The following is a 13,437-nucleotide window of genomic DNA, read 5'->3' on the forward strand; positions in this document are numbered from 1 at the left end:
AAACAGAACCTTACCAACTCTTAAGAATGGTTTGGCAGAGAGGGACAGAAGACTGTAAATAGAATAATCCTCTAACCCGTGACAAATGTGAACATTTGTGTTCTGAATTAATAAGAATTGCTGTGTGGCTTTTTAGTAAATAGAGAGTAATAATACTACACTTACTACTGTTTAATGAGTTGTAGGGATCATATTTATCTTGGAGTCTTTGTTTTCTTTTGTCCAAACAGGCAAAAATTTCACCATTTTGTGTAAAGTGACCCAGCCTCTTCTGTCACAGTGATGCAAACATGACCCAGTTTGTTTTATCTGGAAGATCCACAAGCAGGCTAGCAGTAGAGAATGGAGCAGGACATAGAAAATACATAATGAGCTAGCATGATACCTAGAAATGTCTTTTGATTGTCTTTCCACTATATCTCATATTGTTACAGCAACACTTGATGTCCTGAAAGAATTATGTTTTTAATCAGAGTCAAAGCCTACCTATGGAATGCTAACTAGCAACTATTTAAAATTAATTTGAGGGAAAAAAAAAAAGAAATATTCTGTAGATCTCTCAGTCTGCGGAATGCTGGTATTATTTGTTACTTTACTGACAATACCTAAAAGGTCTAGTTGTGTTTAAAAGTTTAAAATTTTATGTCGTCTGGTATCTGTTTTGCAGAACTATTAGAATATGAAAACTGTTGAAGATTATGGGTTCACCAGCAAGTTTTCCTCACTTGGGAGCAATCTATTGCTCATTTAGAGTATAAACAACTCTATTACTGCTAAAATAATTGTTTCAGACATTTTCTTGTGCTTAAATTTTCAGTATAAGTGCTGAGACTTGCAACTCAGCTAACGTCAGCAGCAAACAAACATCCTGTCAATGTGCCTGGCACTCTGTGTTCCTGTATGATTGGCAGGAAACAGAGTGTTTGGGGAAGGGGAAGATGGACATTACAAAAACTATAAACTTGTTTTCCCAAAACAATGGCATGATACAAACCCAAAGGGGCCTTTTATTAAAATATTTGCTGTTAGATTAATGAGTTGCAAGGGTAAGTGGGGGGAGGAATGGTAGAGGGTGCAATTTCTCAACATATAACAGAGTTTTAATATAACTGGCATATTATACACACTTTTTTTTTTCTCATAGGCTGTGCTTCAGCCACACTGTAGAATGCATGGAGCTGAAACCACCCATCTGTATGTGTCCATCCCACTGGGGTTCATTTCTAGTATGCTGTATTGGCAGTAGTTGCTACGTTAACTTGGTCTGTCTTCATGATCAGTGTCCAGAGCAGATGTCTTTCTACTTTTTGGGTCTATCACAGCTCAAACTGTAAAGCAGACCAGGTTTTATTGTTGTACTATTGCCACTCTAGCATTGTGCAGAAGGTTAGCTTTAATCTCTGTGGGGCATTGTGTGCAAGTCCAGCTGGCCAAAGCTGCAGTGTATGTGCTGAGCAAGCATGTTTCCCAGCTGCCTGGGCAGCATCTCCTGCTCAGTCACTCCAAAAGTCTTAGAGCTGTGCTGCAACCTGGAAGCTCCTACAATGATGGAGAGTGAGAAAGCTCTTCATTAGACTGCAGTCCTTTAATCTTAAGCCTTCTGGCTTTCTCTGATGCTTCTCTCCTGAAAAATATTCTGGAGCTATTTGTGAGTTTTATACATCTATACAGACAGCGAGACAACTAATTTAGCCATTCACATAGCACACAAGCAGTTAAGGCCTGTCAGGAGGTTGTATTTGAAGGACAGTCATAACTGGGAAGTGGAATTTGTTTTTTTTTTCCTATTCCTTCCAGTAGGCATATCTAGGAATGCACCATCTTGGCACTGAGACCCAATAGCATCTTCTGAAACCACCAAAGTTCATTGAAGTTAGTTCTTAAAAAAAGGGAGTTGCAAATTATTTGCAATTTGTTCAACTGTGAAAGATTTTTTACTCTTGTGAAAGGCTTTGAACTAAAAGATGTCAGCTTTGAGTTGGTGTGTGATACCATCTGGCACATTTGCAGCAGCAATTGCTTAATATCAATGGTGGTTCAAGCAAGGAGCCTAATGAATTTTGGCAGCAAGTTTGAATAACAATGAGAAAGTTGAGTTTCTGTTCATTGGTCATAAACAAGGACATTTGTGTTGCCTTACAGTGCTAGACCCAATGAAAAGCAAAACTTCTGCTGGTGAATATTTGTACTGGTCTTAGCCAAGAGAGTAAACTTTCTCTGTAGTAGCTGGAGTGTGGCTGTGTTTTGCATTTCTGCCAGAAATCAGGGTTGATAAGGGTGGATGTCCTTGTTACTGCTAAGCAGCACTGATGCATCATCAAGGCCTTTTCTGCTCTTTGCACTGCCCCACCACTGAGTGTACTGGGGTGCAGCAAGCCAGGACAGATGACCCCAACTGACCAGAGGGATATAACCTACCACAGAGCCTCATGGTCACCATCTTGAGCTGGAGGGAGAAGGTAGAAGGGGGACATTTGGAGTTGTAGGACTTTTCTTCCCTGTTACATGTGATGGAACCCTGATTCCCTGGGGATGGCTTCTGCTGTGCCTATTAATCTGCTTTTATCTCAACTCATGAATTTTTTTGGTTTTACTCTTTCAGTTCTCTTCCCCGTCCCACTGTGCATGCAGGCCTGAATGAGCAGATGTGTAGTGCTTATTTGCTGGCTTGGTTAAACCATAACAAAATTGGGTGCTTCTCTGGAGTCATATGCTTTCCACCTACTCAGGATCTGCCAGCCATACAAGGGCTATTATGCTGCAAAAAAGACAAGGTAAGTTGAAATGTGGAGCAGATAATGCTGTGGTGAGACAACAGTTACAACTTTACAGAAATCAGTGGAACACATCACCCCACTGGACATTAGTATATTCCCACCACACTGTAAAACTTGAAAAAGAATTGTCTGACATACTGTGTCTAGAGTTCCTTTCCTTCCTGTGCAGATGAGGCAACTACATGTCCATGGATCACTCTAGAGACATTTATTTCCTTAGTTATGGGCAGATGCGCTAGGTGTCCAAGATGTATTGGAGGAGATAAGGAGAATTTGATCTAACTCCAGGAGGCTATTTCTCCTCCAAATGTGTCTTAATCTATAAACAATACATGCACAGCATAAAACAAAGAAACTAACCAGCTTTAACCAAAGCTTCTTTAGTGTCAGACTTTAGTAATGAAAAAGACAATAAAGATTCCACTAGAGGAAAGGATGGTGTAATTTTTATTGTGGAAATCTAACATGTTCTTCCTTCCCCTATCACTGTCACTCCTTTATAGTGTAAAGGAGTGGCTAGTGGATGTTTGATCAAGGATGTCGTGTTGTAGACATGGCAGTAAATCTACCTCTATTTGTCTACATGCTCTGCAACCCAATGTGAAGGTGTGGGCAGAAGGGGCAACTTGCTACTGTCTCAGCCCACACAGGTAATTTACAATAGCTTGGGAGATGCCTGTAAAGCTTACTGTCTAAAGGACTAACTTGCACGAGTGGAGCCATAGGACTCATTTTGGTTAGGGCTGGCTGAAGATTCTTTTTTCTTCAAATCTTATGAATGTTTGCAATTAGTTTGTCATAAAGACTTGGTCTTTGATTTTACAGCAATTTTGTTTAATTTTCAACCAACACATGTTTCCCACAATGCTCTCCAGCCTTAATTAAAAGTCTTGTCTTGAGTAAAAATATTCTCCTTATGGTGAACTGGTTACCTGGTGTATAAGCCGAGCAAACACAGAATAGTAAAAGAAAAGCCAGCAGCAAATTCTATTTTAAATTGGAACAAATATAATTGGGGAAATTGCATGTAGACATCATCAGTCATAGTAAGAGATTTCTCTGTGAGTGGCATCTAATTTAATGATTTCACAAATGGGTGGGGGTGACTCCATCAATTTTTGGTGAATTGACAAGCTCATTACATTTATAATAGCCAGGACTTGATCCTGCAAACCTTACTCACCAGAGTGAAAAATAGTTTGAGACAATGCCTTTGTTATGTGCAAAATAAAGGAGAAAAAAAGATCAAAACAAACATATTTTTCCCTCCCTTTTTATCATCAGCAGAATATTTCTGATGCTGATAGAAGGATACTCTTTCTTGTCTGCTCTGGGGTTTAAATCAGTCTTCTATTTTTATTTTGATGCATAATTGAGGTAAAAAGCATTATAGCAATAACCATAATAAGACCAATAATACTCAACTCACTGGATAAGCAAATTATTAGTTACGCAGTATGTTATGACAAAGCAGTATTGTGAAGGGAATGGAATCAAATACTTATTTCTTACAACAGTAGAACTAAAACACTCCGATACTTGCGATGATGTCTTTTTGCTAAACTTCAGTCCTCCATTTAGCAATTTAAAAAAAGGAGAAAGTAAAATTCAAAATATATCAGGCTGCCTGTGCATCAAGTGTTTCACTAAATGCTCTCCTCTAGCGCATTGCTAGCACAATAGCTGGCAGCTGGGCAGCATATGATGATTCCAAGGCTTAAGTCAATGATCCTGAGGAAACAATCTCACCTTCACTGCTCTATTTCTGTCCTGGACTGAGAAGGAATTTTTGATGATGTACGCAAAATAGAGACCAACATTTATTATACTTAATTTTGAGCCTAAAAGTATTTTTACAGCATTTTTATTTCAAAGGAAACTAAAATTATTTGTGGTTTACTGAAAACAGTTATCTCCAAGGATGAGAATGTTCTGTGCCAGCTATGATATGCAATTTTGACAAAAAAAAAAAAAAAAACCAGATAAGGGGAAAGAAAAAGGGAAAAGGAAGAGAAGAAAAGGAGAATGAACATAAGACATAGGTGCAGAGGAATACAGCTGTATTTGTGGGGACACAAAGATTCATAATCTTGGTAAAAAATCCCTGAAAGTCATAAATAGGAAATAGAAAATTTTGCAATTATACTCATTCATAGACGGAAAAATTATTATCTTATTCTGAGAATCAACATCTGATGTCATGAGGCATACTGTGGGATTTGGACTACCCTACAAAGCGCTTTCTTGTGTTGGATCAGTGCAGTAAAAATACACGTTAACTGAGGCAGCATTATGTTAGCTTTACTTTCTGGCAAATCTGTCCTTTATAAATTGATAAAAAGGCTGGTTTACTTGTAAAGTTTAATTCTACCCTGATTAGAGATCACTTCATCACTTGAAATACTTAGAGCAGGGGGGAATTAGAAGGGAGGGAACCAGTTTCCTATTTATACTTTAAATAATAGGCATTGGACACCTGGCACCCTATAAATACTGTGACACTGTACGATGGCAAACATGGGCACAATGCACTGCTTATTCTCAGTTGAAATCCATCTGCACACTACAGTAGTAAGACAAAAGAGGATTGTTAGCACTTAAAGGCACCTTGACGCAGTCATACCACTTGACTGTTTTATTAATTGCCCCATCTGTTAAGTGAGAACTTTCTGACATAGGTTGGTACACACTCTTAAACCCCTTGGTCTGCTTCCTATTGGTTCCACATGTGTTTGTATTTGTTCTCAGTAGGCAGAGATTCCAGAGAGAAAATGAACCGCTGCAGATCGATTGCAGTATCAGTCATGCAGAAGACATGGTAATACATGCCGCTTCAGCTTGGTTTGCTGTTAACCCTTTGAACGCAGAAAAGTAGCAGGTGTGGGGCACAGAGAAAGAGAGAAACCAGTAAGCTGCCAAAGAGTCTGCTGGGAGAAATAGGATTGGTATCATGATTTCTAAATTACTCATCTCGTTAGGGGCTCTCTGCCTTCCAATAAGTCTTTGCAAATTACATTTCCACTGCAGCCTGTCTTAGAGCTATGTACTTTAATACAGCCAAGCCAGACAGTATTAGGATAATGTGAAAGATTACACTGCTGTGCCGAGTATTCCTGCCCATTCTGCACTGCCTGGATAATTCTCTGACAAAATTATAGTGACAAGAGGAGCGACTGAAGCCTAGAGTGACAAAAGCCAGAGCATTTAAAGGTAAGACCATGATTCACACAAGAAATAAAACAAAGACGTAGTGTTGCTAAGTATTTGCAGAAGGTGTAGGCCTGCTTCCCAGAATTTTTGGTTGGCATTTATGGTATTGCTTGGAATTATATGCTAAAACATGATTTTCCAAGGCATTGAGGAAAAACCTTTAGTTTGAAGACCTATATTATGGACACATGGACAGTAATTCAAAACTTTTCAATTTATTGAGCAAGTGGGATTAAAGTGAAAGACCATCTTCATGTGAACTCACAGGTAGAAAAGCAAGCAGTATTCTCATTAATTAAAAAAGTGTAGTAGCTGGTAGGGCTCTAAAAACTCAGTGAAAATTTTCTTTAAATGTGACTTCTGTGAATTGTACAGCTGTATTCCTATGATGATGCTTGAGGGAGGCAAGTAGGACCTGTTTTCTCGAAAGTTCAAGGCAGCATAAAATCTTTTGTTACAGTGCTACAGTTGTGTTGACTGCTAAAACTGCTAGAGTGAGTACAAAGGTCCACATAATCCAGTCATTGTTCATAGAACCACTTAGGTTGGAAAAGACTTATGAGATCAGCAAGTCCAACTATAAACCTGAAAATGGCAAGTCTACAACTAGTGCCACTTCTACCTCTCTTATAAGTGCCTCCAGGGAGAATGAAACAATCACTTTCCTGGATTGCCCTTTTCAGTGCCTGTCTGGGTTCTGTGAATAAATGTTTCCTAATATTCCATCTAAACTTTTCCTGGGCAACTTGAGGTCATTCAGTCTCATTCTGTCTCTTGTTACTTGAGAGAAGAGACTGATCCCCACCTTGCCACAACCCCAAGTTGTAGAGAGAGATTAGGTCCCCCCTGACCCTCTTTTTCTCCAGGCTAAACAACCCCAGGTCCCTCAGCTGCCTCTCATGGAACTCCAGACCTTTAATCAACTTTGCTGTCCTTCTCTGGACACAATTCTCAATGTCTTGTAGTGAGGGGCCTAGAACAGCGCACAGCCCTTGATGTGTGGACAATCACAGCTATCTTTTCTTAAAACCCGCTAGTTAGATCTAAAGTAAATGTGCAGTGGTTACACTAGAGAACTAGAGGATGCATTAGAGATGACTCATATAAATTTTGATACAGTTTTTACATGGTATTTTAGCTGTGCCAATCATAGAATCATAGAATCATAGAATGGTTTGTGTTGGAAGGGACTTTAAAGAGCATCTAGTTCCAAACCTGGGGTGACGTGCAGGGACACCTTTCAGTAGAACAGGTTGCTCAGAGCCCCAGCCAACCTGTCTTGAACTGTCTTGAACACTCCCAGGGGTGGGGTGCCCACGATTTCTCTGGGCATCTTGTTCTTCACCACCCTCACAGTAAAGAATTTTTTTCTAGCATTTAGTCTAAACCTACTCTCTTTCAGCTTGAAGCCACTCCCCCTTGTCCTGTCACTACATGCTCACGTAAGTAGTCTCTCTCCATCTCTCTTGGAGATTCCCTTCAGGTCCTGGAAGGCTGCAATTAAGTCGGCCTGGAATATTGTCTTTTCCAGAGCGAAAAACCCAGTTGCTCCAGCCTTTCCTCACCTCCTCAGAGGTGGTCCATCTTTCCAATAAACTTGACAGTATTTCTCTGGACTTGCTCCAAGATGACCTTTCTGTGCTCAGAATCATCCTAAAAATTACATCAAAGATTTAACCTTAGAGTTTATGTGAAATGGACAATTTATGTACTTGGGAGGGTAACAGTCACTCTACATGAACAGAATTAAAAGATAACTGATAATGTTTTCAGTCACCTACTTCTTTTTAAAGATACACATTTTCTAAAAAAGCTCAGGGTTAGTCAAGCATAGAAGTTTCCAGGTATAATGAAGCATATGCAAGTTGACCCACTGTTTTAGGGTCTCTTGAAGGAATATTATGCATGCATCTTTCTCACAGAATATTGTAGTAAGGAGACGAGGAAATTTCCTAGTTTTGGAGCTTTGAGTCAGATTTTCTGATGATGCTTTTTGAGGAGTAACCAGAGGCTGTGCTTTTTAAGTTTTGCCTTTTTTTAAACTGAAAGATCACATGGAAAAATTTGTAAGCATTGGATCATATTTAGAAATTTAAGTGCTAGTAACATTATACTTTTTTAATGTATTTTTTATTTTTTAAGGCCAGAAAGAATCTTGACCAATTAAACATTAATATTTGAATTACAGGTATTAGCTAATTATTCTTCTTTTCCAAGTTATTACTGCAAAATTGAGGTTGTTATTATTGAAAATGTATATAGAAGTGTTTGCTGTGTTCTATTTCTGAGGAACTTAGATAAAAACAGGAAATAGTTATCACCAGAAACCTACAAAGCAATCTTGAATCCAATTTAGTTAAGAACAGCACACTAACCTCAAAAATGGTCCTTTGTACAAATAGAGTTAGTAAAGAGACTTACATATAATAGTTTCTAAGGTGATAAGATTTAATATGATGATAAATTCTGGGAAGTCACAAAAAGTAGTTGTTGGAGAGACAAAAAGTGATTTCTTCTGTGTCCTGGTGTCCCTAAGTCACGGTTTTGCCTCTATAGATTCATTATATGAAAAGAGAATGTTAAAGACATGCTGTAGGGGTGTGCTGATCATAAAATTCCTTAATAAACCCTTTATTTCTAGCAAAATATTTTAATGTAAACATTCATTTCACAGAACATTTTAAAATTATTTAAAAGTAAGAGCTAATGCCCATGGACTAGAATATGTCAATGACCTCCTGCTGCTTCATGAATGCAGAAGGATTTATTTTCCAAACAGCTGATCCTCTGACACTGTTCTATTAGAGCAATATTTTTTTATTATATAGAATGAGTAGGGCAGGTTTAACATTTTATCTGATAGATTTGGGTGCACAGATGTAACAGATACTGTGCTGTTTGCCCCAATGCACTTTTACAGACAGAGCTGAAAGTGGCTCTCTCTCGGTTCTAGATAAATTACTGATTTTGAGCAGACTTTGTTATTTAATTGCACTAGAAGACTTGTTTCGATGTTTCCATTCCTTTCCATTCCATTTCTCAGAAAAAGCCAGCAAAATTTAAAATTCCATCAATTTATAATTATTTCCACAAAACAGGCTCTTATTAGGAAAGTGTTGGGAAACAGGAAAGAAAAATAAGAAGCATAACCTCTATAAAGCAAACAAAATTAATAAAATTGTATGTTACAAGGATTGCTCAAGGGAAAATATGGTTCCAATAGTCTGTGTGCAGCCTGAATTTTACTTTAAATCTCACCTTTATTATGATTCCCAGAAGTGACCAGTGCCGTGTCAAAAGGAGTAAAGACAGAGAATTTCCTTGCAGAAGAGGTCTGTCTGCACTTGTCTTTTTTTCCATTTTTTTTGTGTGTAAACGCCTGTGACTCAAACATCAAGAAAATGGTGAAGGAAAATGTGGTTTTATGCAACAGTCAGTTGCATAGTCAGCTGAGCATATCTTCTGACACAAGCTATGTCACTGGCTTCTTCTATCACCGTGGGCACCTAACTGCTCTGTCTCTCTGCTGGGACTGTGGCATTAGATTATTAACATCTGTACAAAACATCAAGAGTCTTGAAAAAATATCATTAGCACAAGTTTTTTGGGACATAGTAGGAAAAAAAAAGTGGGTAGCAGTTACAGAAGAAGGAAGTCCTCCTAGAGACTGAGTGCTGAACAACAGATCATCTTAGAAGGTACCTTAGAAGAAAAGCTGACGTGAATTTTTTAATCCCAGAACATTAATAAATGAAAATATTGTGAAATACTAACCTAACAAGGCAAGTGATGATTATGAAATTTCAGAGTTAATGGGCTTTATTATAGCTTTTTGATAGGAATACTGTTGAAGATGTTGCAAAACCCCTCCCAGTGGTAAAGAGTAAGCCATCACAATTGCTAGGTATCCTGTTGGTTATGAAATATGTCTCCTCTTTGTCACACTCCTTTGAAAGACTTTATGAATCAGGTCACCTTCTAGCAGTTTCTTTTGAAAGATAATTTTGAGTGGAACTATAAATTCTTTATAAAAATGTAGGTAATACACTATTTCCGATGTTGAACACTATTGGCCTGCACTAAATTAATTAAAGAAAGATTAATTTTCTTTACTAGGAGAGGGAGAGAGTGCATGAGAGCAGGAAATGTTCTTTACACATCAGTCTCTCTTAGGGAATAATTGAATGCCAAGACTGCTGACCAGGCTGCAGCTATAATGAGCTTTTATTAACTTTTCTATTAGTGCTTCAATTCTTTGTCTACTAAGAACCCCTCCTTTCATATGGCAGCAATCCCAGGTGGATGACCATGCAGTAAAGCACTGATTTTGCTCAGCTAATAAATGTGGAAATAAGAAAATGCTTTCCCTGAAGCTAACCAGTGTTGTCTGGAAATATATCCTTCACACAGAGTGTGTCCAAATGTCTGGGAACAATGTGAAGTCTGTGTTCCCATCACTCAAAGTTTAGGAGTCTATCAAAGAGTAGGAAAAAGTTGGGCCATTACTGTGGGTTCACAGTTCACTATTAGAGGTGCTGTAACACTGTTGGTGCTTGGTAACAGCAACTTTTTGAAAAGGTTATGAACCTAATGGCTTAGTAAGGTTTCATGCAGTATTACTCAGGTGCGTTAGTACTGCTAGAGAGCCACTCCAGACTGAGACTAGAAAAAGCATGGCTGAACACAGGTTTCTGGCTGAACAAAAAATTTTTGTCTTCCTTCTTTTCCAAGGACTTTGTGTCTCTTTATGTCCAGCAAGTTCAAACGAAGGAGATAAATTCTGTGGAGGCTTGAGGAAAGAGCCGATTCATTCCTGAAAACACAACAAAAATTATGAAAGAGCTATTCCAGTTTAAAATGGGAATATGTTCCAGTTTATTTTTTGTGCTTTATGGATTGTAGAGAAAAAACCCTGTGTACCTAAATACCCTTGGTACTAGCCAGAATGTTCTCCCAAGAATACCTCTGCAGTAGGGGTGAATGAGAAGGTAAGATGAGCCTCAGGGAGGGTGCAAAACACACAGGCAGACGGGTAAGAAGCAAAAAAAGATGCCAGCATAATTGACTAAAGAAAACTTGAAGTTGGACCTCACAGCTAAGTACATGTCTGCTGAGTCTTCCTGTGAAGATCTCACCCACATCTCTGGCACTTCCACAGCAGATAACCTAAGCTGACATTCACCTTGGCAACTTTACAGAAGTAATATTTTCAGCTGGACAAACTGTTGTTGAACAGCAGCTCCATTGAATTAGTCATGTCTTCCTTTATTAGCATACATGTTTTCTTTTCCATAGCAGGGATTTTTTTTTTTGAAATTCTGTTTTGGTTTGGGGTTTTTTTTTGTTTTTGTTTTGTTGGGGTTTTTGGTGTTTTTTTTGTTTTGGTTTCGTTTGGTTTCTTTTGTGCATACTAAGATACTCTCAGTCCCCCTTTCCACTTTTCAGTGTTGCCAGGTTTACTTCCACAGAGTGGTCATTTACTTACAGTACGCTTACAGTACTTTGTCGGGAAGCAAACCATGGTATTGATCAATTTTATGAAGTAGATTTGTTAGTGTGTGAGATGTAGTCATGGAGAAAAGTTATTGCACTTGCCATTTTCTCTTCTAGTTTTTTAACTTTGGAGTAAAAATGAGGCCTTCGTGGTTATTGATACAACTCTCATCCTAGCCTACAATAGACAAGATCCTAGATATAAACAAGAGGAATTGCAAAATATTTGCACAATGGAAACTTTACCTAGAATAGCATCAAAATTATTAAATTGGATATGGAATCATTCAGCTAGTTGCCCAGCTGCCTCTGAAAAAAAACGTTTAGCAAAAAGGGTGGGATGATTTGCACCAATATTTATCCTCCCAAAAAACTGTCAGTCAACAATGTTTTTCTCTTTTCTGAGAAACAGGATTTGTCAGACTTCCTGAGCCAATGGTATTTAAAATATAAACAAATTAAGACAAAAAAACAATCGGTGTTTTTTCTACAAAGGGGCTATTCATTTGTGTTTGGCTTTTCATTAAAAAGAAAAAAAAGAGGTACTGCAAAATGTCTAACTGCAGGCCTGTGTAAAAACATTCATGTATAGGGCAACATCTAATTTTTTTCCAATCAACTCTCAGACAAGCTTTTCATTGGTCTACTTCTCAATCAATTTGGTCAGTAAAAAATCATAATCTAGCTACTTAATTTTGCTCTGCAGAATAAAGTTCTGTGTGGTATTGCCTTCTTTTGATCATTGTCAAATCCTAGTCAATGAGTAGTCTAAAGTTAGTGGACCTATTTGTGTAGTAAGGCGTGCTAGGCAGATGATAGGATTTGTCCTTTCCTCTGTGCTGTCACCTGCAGACAGAGTAGAAGAGTGCAGAATTATAGCTCTGAAACATGTTACCCAGATCTAATCATTTTACAATCAGCACAGTAAAACAAATATAATGCCCTAGACTGAAAGCAGCTAAAAAAAGTCCCTACTCCCATGCTGCACTTACATGCTCTCTTTCCTCCAAACACCCTCAATCTCACAAAAACTGATGAACAATGGAATATATTTTTATTGTAATGTGTAAGGAACAGCATGACATGACTTTCCTGGGGTTTCATTGGTCTATTTCTTGTTTAGGACATCATGTTCTGTCATTATGTGAAAATTACCCACCAGTATCTGTTCATACACTAGACCATAAAAGTAAACGGAGGGACAAAACAAAACTAAATCTTTCCATTATTACAGGAAAAACTAATGGTGCATTTTTCCATTTTCCTCTATCGAGCAAGAAAATCACCGCTCAAATGCAGTGAATAACACAGATCATCTCCAAGCTTGAGGTGCTGTGGGTGAAGATGAGTGGGGAGGAACTAAACTAACTTTTCAGCTCAACTAGCAATTGTTTCTGTGAGAGAAAGGAGATTGAATGTAAATGTCTGCTACACTCTGCTCACTTCAGCAGGCAGAGATTAATATTTTGAGAAATATTCAAAGCAAAGGCATCACACATTTTATGCTTCATGTCCTAAATCAAATCAAAGAAACATATAGAACCAGGACACTTCTAAGAAGTCATATTTTAGGCTGGTAACACATAAGGTGTAATAACTACTATAACAATGCATGATTTATCATGTCTTGCTATTTAATTGTCTTTCACACTGTGCTTTCCATTCTATCCTCTGCCTCGCTCCAAACCACACACTGAAGAAACTATTTCTACCACTTAGCATTAAAGTCTTTAAGACAGACCACAGTGCAATTAGACTATTGTCTTGCTGGAGGTGCATAACAGCTTGGCATGTGGTTTTTCTTATGCTTTGCACTTGGCTTGTGTCAAGAGCAAATGCCAAATGGCAACATGTGAAGTCTATAGACAGTGGCTAAATATATCTTACTGTGACTAGTCTGCAGATCCTGTTTCCTTGCTTCAAGCACCACAAAGGCAAGCCAGAAGCTATGCAAAAG

Source organism: Haemorhous mexicanus, chromosome Z, assembly GCF_027477595.1.
Source record: "Haemorhous mexicanus isolate bHaeMex1 chromosome Z, bHaeMex1.pri, whole genome shotgun sequence".
Classification (NCBI taxonomy): domain Eukaryota; kingdom Metazoa; phylum Chordata; class Aves; order Passeriformes; family Fringillidae; genus Haemorhous; species Haemorhous mexicanus.